Source organism: Budorcas taxicolor, chromosome 21 (assembly GCF_023091745.1).
Source record: "Budorcas taxicolor isolate Tak-1 chromosome 21, Takin1.1, whole genome shotgun sequence".
In the NCBI taxonomy this organism is placed as follows: Eukaryota; Metazoa; Chordata; class Mammalia; order Artiodactyla; family Bovidae; genus Budorcas; species Budorcas taxicolor.
The window spans coordinates 15,230,312-15,242,632 of record NC_068930.1 but is presented as its reverse complement, the minus strand read 5'-3'; positions in this window follow the sequence as shown (position 1 = coordinate 15,242,632).

Genomic DNA, 12,321 nt, shown 5'->3' with positions numbered 1-12,321 from the left:
TATAAATCTTTCTTTTTTTAAGGCTAGATACTGGGTGAAGAGATTTGCAACAAAAATACAAAGAGAGCATTATTATTAGATTGTTTAAAGTACCATTTCAAATAACTAAGAAAGAAAACTCTGAAGCTGTCCTGCTAAGAGAATAGCAGATCAGTCCCCTTTCACAATTGCAGGTAGGCACATGTTAGAAAAATCTTGCAATGGTAGGTGCAGGCAAAGATGTTGCAAAATAGGAAATTATTGGCTGATCTTAGATATATTAATTAATATATCTACTTTGAAGAACAATTTGGCAATACCTCGGGAGTCAAGTATAGGATCCACATAACCTACAAACCAATAACTCAACTCTGAGATATGGTGTTTCTCAATGGGATCTTGCTGGTAATTTGGGCAGGGCAAGCCTCTCTTCTGGGGTGTCATTCATATCTCTGAGTCACACCCACTGTGTGTGAGTTATGTCTCCTACTATGGTCATTCAAGCATCCAAACATTCTTCAAACATTTCTGATTACTTCTAATGGGGCTTCCCTGGTTCAGATGGTAAAGAATCTGCCTACAATGCAGGAGACCCAGGTTTGATTCCTGAGTTGAGATCCCCTGGAGAGGGAATGGCAACCCACTCCAGTATTCTAGCCTGGAGAATTGCATAGACAGAGGAGCCTGGCGGGCTGCAGTCCATGGGAGCACGAAGAGTCAGACGTGGCTGAGTGACTAACACTTTCACTTTCTAACAGAGGAGTCCATGGCTGATTGACAACCCTGAGAGAAACTGACTTATGCATCAGAAGATATGTCTAAGAATCTTCTTTAAAGCTTTGTGTAATTATTTAGTTGTAAAATATGGTAAGCATCTTAAGTATCCATCAGCAGGAAAATTAAATTGTGGAATCTTCTGAAAATGGAAATAGGATATGACTGTTAAAAAGCTCTCTAATAAAACTACATTTATGATTGTGGATAAAGTTCTTGAAAGAAATGTTGACTTAAAAGCATGGTTCAAGGACGTACTGTCTAAAATGAGGAGTATAGTCAATATTTTGCAATGTCTCTAAGTGGAAAGTAGCCTTTTAAATTTGTATAAAATATTTTAAAAATTGAAGAAAAGGATAGAGGAAGATTATTATTTCCCTCAGGTACCTCTGAATTGTTTGACATGATAAAATAAATATGCATTACTGTTAAAAATATAAAAGTTTGGGGTAATATACAGTTTATATAAAGCTTGCAATAGTTTCTAATTATGAAAAATAGTACTATGTTAGCATATCCCTAAATGACCTCTAACAAAATAACTGCATTATGATAAATATAATTTAGAATAGTGGTTCCTTCTGGCAGGGCATGAGGGGAAGGTCATCAGAAAGAACCACACAGGTAGTGTCGTTGCAGCTAAGTTTCTATTTCACCAGTACCTTGGTGTTATATAATTTTCTATACATATTCATAGGGCTAACTTTTTCTTTTTTAGAAAGTTACAAAAGAATACAAAGTTTGAAACAAACAAAAAACAGCAACAAGAGGGGGTGTAGGAATACATAACCAGGGCTGAGAATATCTGAGTGTTGCTACGAGGTCCAGAGATCTGAAAATGATTATGAACTGAGGTATGTATACAGACAGTGTCAGGGTGAAATCAACAAATCAATCAATAAACATAACAATTAACAAAGGAAATTCTTTGCATCAAGGAAAATCAGGAAAGATTTAGAAGACCTTAGGGTAGGAGATAAAATGTCAAAACCCACTTGCTGCTGCTGCTGCTGCTAAGTCACTTCAGTCGTGTCCGACTCTGTGTGATCCCGTAGATCCCACCAGGCTCCCCCATCCCTGGGTTTCTCCAGCCAAGAACACTGGAGTGGGTTGCCTTTTCCTTCTCCAATGCATGAACGTGAAGTTGCTCAGTCGTGTCCGATTCCTAGTGACCCCATGGACTGCAGCGCACCAGCTCCTCCGTCCATGGGATTTTCCAGGCAAGAGTACTGGAGTGGGGTGCCATTGCCTTCTCTGAAAGACGTACTACCGTGTGTGAAATAGAGCTAGTGGGAACCTGCTGGGTAGCGCAGGGAGCTCAGCGTGGTGCTCCGTGACGACTTAGAGGCGTGGGATGGTGGCCGGGATGGTGGCTGGGGGCGTGGCTCAGGAGGGAGGAGATGTATGTGTACACAGCCTGAAGAAGGTCACGGACAGAGGAGCCTGCAGTCCACAGGATCCGCTCAGAGCCGGACACCACTGAAATGACTTAACAGGCGTGCACGCATAGTTGATTCACCTCATCCTACAGCAGAAATTAACATGATATTGTAACGCAGTTACTCTCCAATTAAACAAATGAGAGATGGCACGTCAGGAGGGCCTGGTACTTGACATGGTGCTCAGCTCCTTCTTAGTTTGTTCAATTGATTTCCTTTCTCTAGGTGCAGTTAAAGTGAAAACACAGAGTGCTGAAGAAATTTGCATTTGTGAAATATGAGAGTCAGTGTTCATACTGACTGTAGAGTATTAGAAAGCTACCAGAAATGATGAGTGCCTGGTAATCACTGTTGCCTTCCCTCCCTTCTCTCTCCCATTTCTCATAGGATAAAGGGGAAATCCCCCAATTGCAGAATGTTCTTTAGTCCACCTATCCCTGCCAGACACTGATACTTGATAAAAGACAGATGGTAGAAACCCCTGGGTAGGGTAAAGGTCTGCATGGTCTCTGTGTTACCTGATAACACTGAGACTTTCTTTTCAGGATGTCCAGGATCAGGCTGGCCCAGCTTTTACTGCCAAAGCACCACCTGCCCCCTCAAGTTGAGTTAGGCCTGCTTAGTGTTAGGTCTCTGGTTTCTCTTGAATGCTTCTGGACGGGCAGATGCTGCTCATGGTTCAGCCTGGCCCATAGAATGAAAGTGAAAAGTGAAAGTGTTAGTTGTGTGTGACTCTTTGAGCCTCCTTGGGCTGTAGCCCAGCAAGCTCCTCTGTCCATGGAAGTCTCCAGACAGGAATACTGGAGTGTGTTGCCATTTGCTTCTCCAGGAGATCTTCCAGACCCAGGGACTGAATCTGGGTCTCCTGCATTGACAGATGCAGTCTTTACCCTCACCTACCTTCCCTGGTGAGGGAAGCCCATAGGATATCACTGATTTAATTGACCTTTTCTCATCTTGTTTTCTTCCTACTCTCCCTGCAGACCCATCCATTTATTGTTTTTTAAGTTGAGCTGACTCTTTTTATGTTTATACTTTTAAAAATTTTAACTTTGAGATTTCATTTTTTTCTTTCTTTTTGGTCTCTCTTTTTTAAGAAAAATCTGCTTTGTTTTCTTCCAGTTACTCTTGCTAAAAGTGAATCAGAATAATTTAGATGGTCTCCATTTCTTCCATATCAGTTCATTTTGACAACTTATGTTAAAGCATTGGCATTCTTAATAACATTTCTATGTCAGGGATTCCTAAGACCACCCCCAGGTCAGGTGGCTCTCTAGAAGGACTCAACATTTTGTCATAGCTATGATTTCCTAAGGGAAAGGATGCTCAGCAAAATCAATGAAGAGAAAAATGCATAAAAGAAAAATGCATACAGATTCCCTGTAAAGAATCACTTAGGACAGGCTTGATTCCTCTAACAAGGAGATGTGATGGCACCTGCGAAATGTTGTCTACCAGGGAAAGTCATCAGAGAACTATTTTTCTGGCTACCCAGAATTTAGAGGTTAGTACATGGATCTCTGGATGTAAGGAAGGGGTGAAGAAATAGACTAAGTGGACCAAAATTGGAGGCTATGTCACAGCCAACATTTTATCTTGCAAACAGGAGCATCTCTGGCTCTGCTGTCACTGGACTGGCCTCCAGGGTGTCAGTCCCTGTTGTCAAAAGCATCTTCATCCTTAGACGCTCTGCTGGTGTTTAACTCTTCACTTCACGGCAGCTGCCATTGGAGAGATTTTTGAAGTAGATTTGTGTTGGGAACTGGTCACATAGGCACCCTCTGCCTAGCATATATTACATGTCCAGACTTTTAGATGGGAGGCCGGTATTCAGCATAAGACAAATGGTTTGCATACATGGTTTAGGGACAGTGAGATACTCTTGTCACTTAGGGTGTTGGGAAACATTGGCATCCAAGTTCCTAGATGCCACCCTAGGAATAACCATGCACATAGGTCTTTTCAGCTCAGTTCAGTCGCTCGGTCATGTCTGACTGTTTGCGACCCCATGAACCACAGCACGCCAGGCCTTCCTGTCCATCATCAACTCCCGGAGTTCACCCAAACCCATGTCCATTGAGTTGGTGATGCCATCCAGCCATCTCATCCTCTGTCATCCCCTTCTCCTCCTGCCCTCAGTAGACCTTTTAAAAGATAGCAATCTCAGACCTGCTGCTTCTACTTTTCTGTGTGATTTATTTATTCTTTTGGAGTGGAGTGTTAGCCCAGGGCTCATTTAAAGATCATTTATACCTTTTGGTCTTCTGGCCATTACAGGGCAAGATAATAACTGTGGATATGCTGTCAGAGATGGAATTAAAGTGAAAATACAGGTATCTGATGCTTCAGATAATCTTGCCCTTTCCTCTCCTTTCCTCTAATCTTCTCCAAGCACAGATTATGAATTAGGAGTGATCGGTAAAGAGGTAAGAAATTCTGAGATGTTTTCCTTTTTTCTGTAGATGAGATTTTTAAGAGGACAGTAGTGTTGGCAGGGCATGTCATTAACCAGAGGAGACAGAACCTACTTCTCTGTTTTTTTTGTTTTGTTTCCAAGAACATATGTAGTGGGACTAAACATGCATTCAGTCCTTTTGGTTGAACTCAGTTATAGAGACATTTCTGTCTCCATGATACTGTCGTTTTTGTTTAATTGCCAAGCTGTGTCTGACTTAGCATGGATTGTAGCTTCCAGGCTCCTCTGTCCATAGGATTTCTGAGGCAAGAATACTGGAGTGGGTTGCGATTTCCTTCTCCAGAGAATCTTCCTGACCCAGGAATTGAACCCACATCTCTTGCATCTCCTGCATTGGCAGGTGGATTCTTTACCACTGAGCCACCAGGGAATCCCATCTCCATCATATATTTTTGAAAAATAGATGTCTGGTATGTAGAATGATTTCCCTTCCCTCAACTGGCTTACAAATTTAGTAACAAGTTAGATGATAGATTGGGAAGATGTATTTTAGAAGAAAAAAGCCAATTGACTATAAAAGCAGAGAAATCGTTTGTTCTTTTTATGAAACTGTTTTGGAGACCTTTCCATTACGGATAATATCTTTTAGATAAATGAGGTAGGGGTTATTTCTGCTACAGTTCAGTTCAGTCGCTCAGTTGTGTCCGACTCTTTGCCATCCCATGGACTGCAGCATGCCAGGCCTCCCTGTCCATCGCCAACTCCTGGAGTTTACTCAAACTCATGTCCATTGAGTCGGTGATGCCATCCAACCAACTCATCCTCTGTCATCCCCTTCTCCTCCTGCCTTCAGTCTTTCCCAGCATCAAGGTCTTTTCAAATGAGTTGGCTTTTCCCATCAGGTGGCCAAAGTATTGGAGTTTCAGCTTGAGCATCAGTCCTTCCAGTGAATATTCAGGACTGATTTCCTTTAGGATTGACTGGTTGGATCTCCTTGCAGTCCAAGGGACTCTCAAGAGTCTTCTCCAATACCACAGTTCAAAAGCATCAATTCTTCTGCGGTCAGCTTTCTTTATAGTCCAACTCTCACATCCATACATGACTACTGGAAAAACCATAGCCTTGACTAGATGGACCTTTGTTGGCAAAGTAATGTTTCTGCTTTTGAATATGCTGTCTAGGTTGGTCCTAACTTTTCTTTCAAGGAGCAAGCATCTTTTAGTTTCATGGCTGCAGTCACCATCTGCAGTGATTTGTTTGTTTCAAGTATAATTAAATATACCCAGGGGTACAAACTCTTACCCTGTTCTATTAGAATGCTGAATAATCCTTCTTTAGAATTTCATTTGCCTTTATCTTTCACCATTAGATAAGCATATACGTCATCAGATTTTCACTTTTATTGAATTTAGTTTAGATTTTCCCCCCCTTTGTTAAGAGAATATATTGGGTTGCCCAAAAAGTTTGTTCGGGTTTTTCCATAACATCTTATGGAACAAACTTTCTGGCCAACCTATAAATAGAAAATTTTCTTTCTACTGGTAAGAAAAAAGATACTGTGGTTACGTAAAAAGATACCTCAGTAATATTGGTAACACATTCTGACTTGTAATAACTGCTTCCTGCTCTGTCATTGGAGTTGATACTTATATTGTGAAAGGAGACCCTTTTCGTCACATTTACACTAAAGGGGAGCTTCGAGAATCAGTGTGAGTCAGTGTTACTGAATAACTCTAATGCACATAATGGTAACGTAAGCTGTTGCCAGTCTCGGACTGTCTTTCCTTGCTTGTGTTTCTCATTCAGTGAGTGGTTGTGGTCCAGGTTCAATCAGAAACTTCTGAGCTGACATTTAGAAGGTTAGCTCTTTTTCCATTTGGCCAATTGCTAGCAGCCAGCTCGGGAGGATGTCTGGGTTAAAACCATGATAAATGGAACTTCCATTAGGCTCCTTGGCTTGGGGCTTGTTTCCTGTAAAAACTTTGTCCTGACTTTAGTGGTTTGATGAAGCAGAATACTTATTTTCTTTCAGTAAATGGAAACTGAAGTTTAGCAGATCAGGTAGCCTAGGTATCTTGTTTTTTTTTTTTTTTTTTTTTTGTTTTGTTTTACTTTCTTTTAGGTATCTTGTTTTGCAAAGAGATTCTGCTTCTAGTGCTGATGGTTTGCAAAGCCTGGGTTATGTTTCAGCTTGTGGCCCGTTGGGTGTTTGTGAAAATAGCCTATGAACTTTTTTCACTGTAGAAAATAGAACAGATATTTGTTTTTAAATATCCTTTGAGATGAAGAAAACTCAGTATATTTTATATACTATATATATTTTGTGTATATATTTTATATTAATATATATATTTATACCTGATACTATTTTATATCTAATATATATTAGATATATTTTAAATATATATTTTAGATATTTATATCTGATATATATATTTTATATCTAATACTCAGTTGAATTTACCTCACCACCATTTTCTTCAAACATTAGATTTACTCTAGTAAGTTTCCTTTATTCTGAACAATACATTATGACTTGGTGGGATGACATTTTTAGGCATCAAAGAGACCACAGGCCAACATGTATTATAAGCTTTATATACACTTTTAAGATTTTCTTTTTTTCCTGGGCACATACCTTTTGTGTTTATATGTTTGCGGTTCTGCACACCAGGCATTGAACATTTGGGGAAATTGGTAAAAATGCTTTTGCGAAACTTGTTAAAATAATTCTGGTTCCAGGTGAAATTGAATAAAGCCACTCCAACCTTTTTTCCCCAATGAATGCAGACATGAATCTGGATGAAGTGCCAGGTGAAGCTGGTTGAGGTCTCTGAAAAGTAAATATTAGCATGTTGACTAGGGAAGAATTGTTGCTGTTTAGTCTCTAAGTCGTGTCTGGCTCTTTGACAGCCCTGTGGACTGTAGCCTACAGGCTCCGTCTGTCTATGGTATTTCCCTGGCAAGAAGACTGGAGTGGTTTGCCATTTCCTTCTCCAAGGGATCTTCCTGACCCAGGGATCGAACCTGCGTCTCCAGCATTGACAGGCGGATTCTTTACTACTGAGCCACCAGGGAAGCGCAGGGAAGAATATTAGTATGAAACATCACTAAACTAGAGGTGGGCTTGCAATTTTTCTCTCTGCTTATCCCCCCAGCTTGAAATCAGTGCAGTCCAAAATCTAGAAGTCAGTGTTGGAACAGAAGTCCAGGAGACCCTTCTAGTTCTGACTCAAGGAGTAGGAAAGAGAAGCCTTACAGCTTGGAGAAAAGAGAGAAACCTCTGATCTTTTTTGTCTCCTTTTCCTCAGTCGTGTTGTGCCCCAGCTCTCTGACAATCTTGTGGCAGAGGCAGCTGCAGCAAGAACAGCTGGCAGTGGGAAATTGCAAGAGCCAGGGCAATAAGTTAAGGGACCACCCTGTCGGTAAAGCCGCAGTTACGAAAGGCAGAGCTTGAAGCATGGCTTGCTTCTCCCACCCCCAGTCCTCCTAGTGCTCTGGTGCAGTCATAGAAGCAGGTTGCTGCTGACTGGAGAGGTGATGGGGGAGTTCCAGGGTACTAGAAGGTTTCAGAGGAGGCAAGTGAGAAGGAGCTTGGGGATTGAGCCCATAAATCTATCTCCCAGACCTGCTGCAGTCTTCAAATGAATAGATCTGATCCTTCTTACTCAAATACCAAGGGCTTTGAGGGTGGAATTAACAAACAGAAATTCACTCAAGTCCAAGACTTATCTCTGCATGGGGCACACCCAGTGCAAATCCGAATGGCTTTGCATAGCTTTTGAAAATGGAACTGACATGGGAGCTAGAGCCCATAGAAGGTGGGTTGGAATTAATGGCCAGAAGCTAACCAAATCAGGTGCTTGATGATAAAATAATGTCAACATTCACCATATATTTAAATATGGCACAGGAACTTGTAAGAACATGCGAGATGTTCAGGATATAATTCATATTGGCATATGAAGTAGTACAGAAATCTTAAGTTACGTGGAAGCAGACAGCAGAAGACAATGAAATGATGACTTTATGGAAACTATTATAAAAGTGCGCAAATAAATAATCTTCAGTCTTGAAATAAAATTTAGAATAGGAAGCATTGGTAAAGCAATAGGAAATATAAAGTAAAAGCAAGTGGGAAATTTATAATTAAAAAAATAGCCTCTCTACCTTGTACCCTCCCCCCACCAAAAACAAAACAACAACTTCACTATATGGATTCAGTAACAAAATGGAAACAACAGAAGAAAGAATTGGGAAACTTGAAAATAAATCAGTAGAAATTATCTGCTGTGAATATGGGAGAGGCAAAATATTGTAGAGACCCTAGAACTATTGAAGGATAGTAAACATGCATAATGTTAGTATGATCAGAGGCTCAGAATGAAAGAGTGTGTGGCTAAAAAAATATTCCAGGAAATAATGGCTGAGAACTTTCCAAGTTTTGGGAAAGAAATAAACTTATAAGTGCCAGAAGCTAAGCTAATCCCAAAGAAGATAAATCCAAAAAAATATACACCGAATCACATCATAACTGCTGCAAACTTAATGACAAAGACAGAATCTTGAAAGCAGTCAGAGAAAAGTGACCTTACCTATAGAAAAACAGTGATTGAAATGACTGAATTTCTCATCAGAAATCACAGAGGGCAGAAAGAAACATCACATCAGGTTTAAAGTGCTGAAATAAAAATGTGGAATCCTGTATCCAGTGAACATATCCTTGAAAGTGAAATGAAGACATTCTCAGATGAAGGAAAACCAAGAGAACAGACCTTCTAAGAAATAGCTAGTTAAGGAAATTCCTTGGAAAAATGGGAAATAATACAGGAAGGAAATTTAGAACATCAAGAATGGAGGAGGTGGTAAATATAACACAATTTTTTTCTTGAATTATGAGACAATGATTCACCATTGAAATCCCAAGTAAAACATTAAGTGTATTTAGATGTATATATAAAAGAGTCTATAAAAAGGAGATGATGAGGAAACCTATATGGTGGTATGGAAGGCAGAATAATCTGCCGGGGTCCAGCCCCAGTGGATCCAGGGTGATTCGAAGGAAAGACGGATAGGCGAGGGAAACACTTATTTATTTAGAGATATAAGATTAGATTAGGAAAAAATAGTATAGTAGGAAATTTAGGTGGAGAAAAAGAGGCTGAATAACTTGGTTTACGGGGAAAACCAATAAAACCTCGAGACAAGAGGTTTGTACCATCTACGTTAGGCCACCGGTGCCCACTTGAATATCGGGGGGTGCCCCACTTGGGGCTCCCCCTCGCATGGATCTTATAAGCCGGGACAAGTAAGTAGACATGGCGAGCCTCCCCACTCCAGATGGGAATTCAGCCGAAAAAGGGGAGAAAAGAACGACATGGGGAAGCCCAGCATCGGTGCAAGGCTCCAAAAACTTTATTTTTCAAAATCAGCTTATATACCCCAAGTTGTACATAAAGAAATAGTGGAATATGCAGAGTTATGCAGGGGCAGCAGCCCTGACCTTCACTGAGACAAACAGGGCTTTCTTTTTGCATACCCTCCTGTATACAAAGGTCTCAGGTGGTTTACATTATCTTCTGGCCAAGAGGCCTGTTAACATTTTTATGGCTCTCTTCCTGGATAATTGTCTGTCAACCAGAAAACTCCTTTTCCCTAGAAGTGTTTAATCTGCATCACCCTCGAAGTACTAAATAAAGTTACGTTCCTGTAGAACAAAGGTGCCGTGGGTTATAACAAAGAAAGTGCTGAACTCAAAGATCTAATGTTGCTAATGCCAGGGCTACTACCTGTTTTTCTATATACCAACTATCTCTACAAATAAAATATATGAAAATTTGGCAGCAAGTATTGGCTCAACAAATGAAACCTTTACTCAGTCCTGTTCTAATGACTTTGACTCCTTGGAAGCCCCTACATTCCTAGGATGTTTTAAGCTTCCCGTGCCTCCTGTGGTCAGGAGGCCGCCAACAATCACGTGCGCAGCTGTACGAGTCCTGCAGGCAGGCTAGAAAGCCATCAGAGGGGTTTTTGGATTGAAACACTCGTATTATGCCCAGGAGATCTATTATCTAAAAGCTCTAATTTTTTCCAGAAAAAGGTGGTGGGGGGACAGCCCCCTGTTAATGACAGAAGAGTAGGTGGAAAGCATAACAGTAAAGCAGGCAGACTCTGGTCTTGGGGGGTGGATGCTCAGGAAATTCCAGGCGGAACCCCTGAAGCCTGATCACGTCCTTGCATTTTGTCAGGCTTCCTTCCACATGACCTTGTTACGGGCGGGATTCCTCACGCTGGCCCCCCGCAATAATCTACTTCCTGTCCCCCACAAATGTCCACATTCTGTTACCCAAATTCTGTGAGTATGGTACAATAAATGGCAAAAAGAACTTTGTAGATTCGATTATGGCTGTAAATCTTGATATGTGCTGTCCTGATGGAGGCAGTTATATCACGAGTTCTTAAGAACGGAAGAGGAAGGCAGAAGAGACGATCAGAGAGATGTATTGAGGATGATTTTCCTTGCTGTTGGTAGCTTTAAAAGTGGAGAAGAGGGCCCAGGCATGTGGGCAGCCTCCACAGCTGCAAAAGGCCCTCCACGGTTAGCCAGCAAGAGAATGAGAACTTTTTGGTCTGGAATGACCGAGAAACAGATTTATCTCTGGAGCTTTCAAGAAATTATGCAGTCTTGTCAACACCTTGGTTTAATTTGATGAAATATATATTAGACCTCTGGCCTCCAGAATTGAAGAATAATGAATTTATCTTAATAAGCCAGTAAGATTGTAGGTTTTTTTTATAGCAGCCGTAGGAAACAAACGCATGTGGTTTGGTTTTTCTATTCCGGTTGGAGTGCTGAACTATTGATTCCAAGTAAGGGGTAAAAGGTTAACTCTGCATGTTGTAATCCCTAGATCAACCACTAAAAATTTACACAAAAATATACTAAAAAAGAATGATAATTTGAGTTAAAATGGAACACTAAATAAACCTAACCAATGCAGGTAAGGGGAACTAGAACAAGCCGTAGAGGAAACAGTCCATGGAATTATCCAGGCCAGAATACTGGAGTAGGTAGCCGTTCCCTTCGCCAGGGGATCTTCCCAATGCAGGGACTGAACCCTTACTAGCTAAGCGACCAGGGAAGCCCTTAATGGTCTGAACCAGCTAAAGGATAGAGATCTTCAGATTGTATTTAAATAACAAGAAGACAGCTGTGTTAGTTGTAACATGTTCGCGGATAACAACAGGCCTTCAAAATACAGAGGCAAAAAATGATATAACTGATAGGAGAAGTAGACAAATTCACAATTATGTTGAAAAGCAAACACCTCTCTTTAAGTAGCATAAGGAGTTGAGGATAACAAGAACTAAACCATCAACCAACTAGACTAACAGACACCTATATAACACTCCGGGCTTCCCTGGGAGCTCAGTGATAGGGAGTTCACCTGCCAGTGCAGGAGACGTGGGTTCGATCCTGGGTGGGGAAGATCCCCTTGAGAAGGATGCAGCACCCCACTCCAGTATTCTTGCCTGGGAAATTCCATGGACAGAGGAGCCTGGTGGGCTACAGTCAATGGAGTCACAAAAGAGTCAAACACAACTTAGCAACTAAACAACAGCAACAATATAACACTCCACTAAAGGCAAATTGACTAAAATATTTTCAGATGAATGTGGAAACAAGCATTTTGAACCTATGTGCAAGTTTAA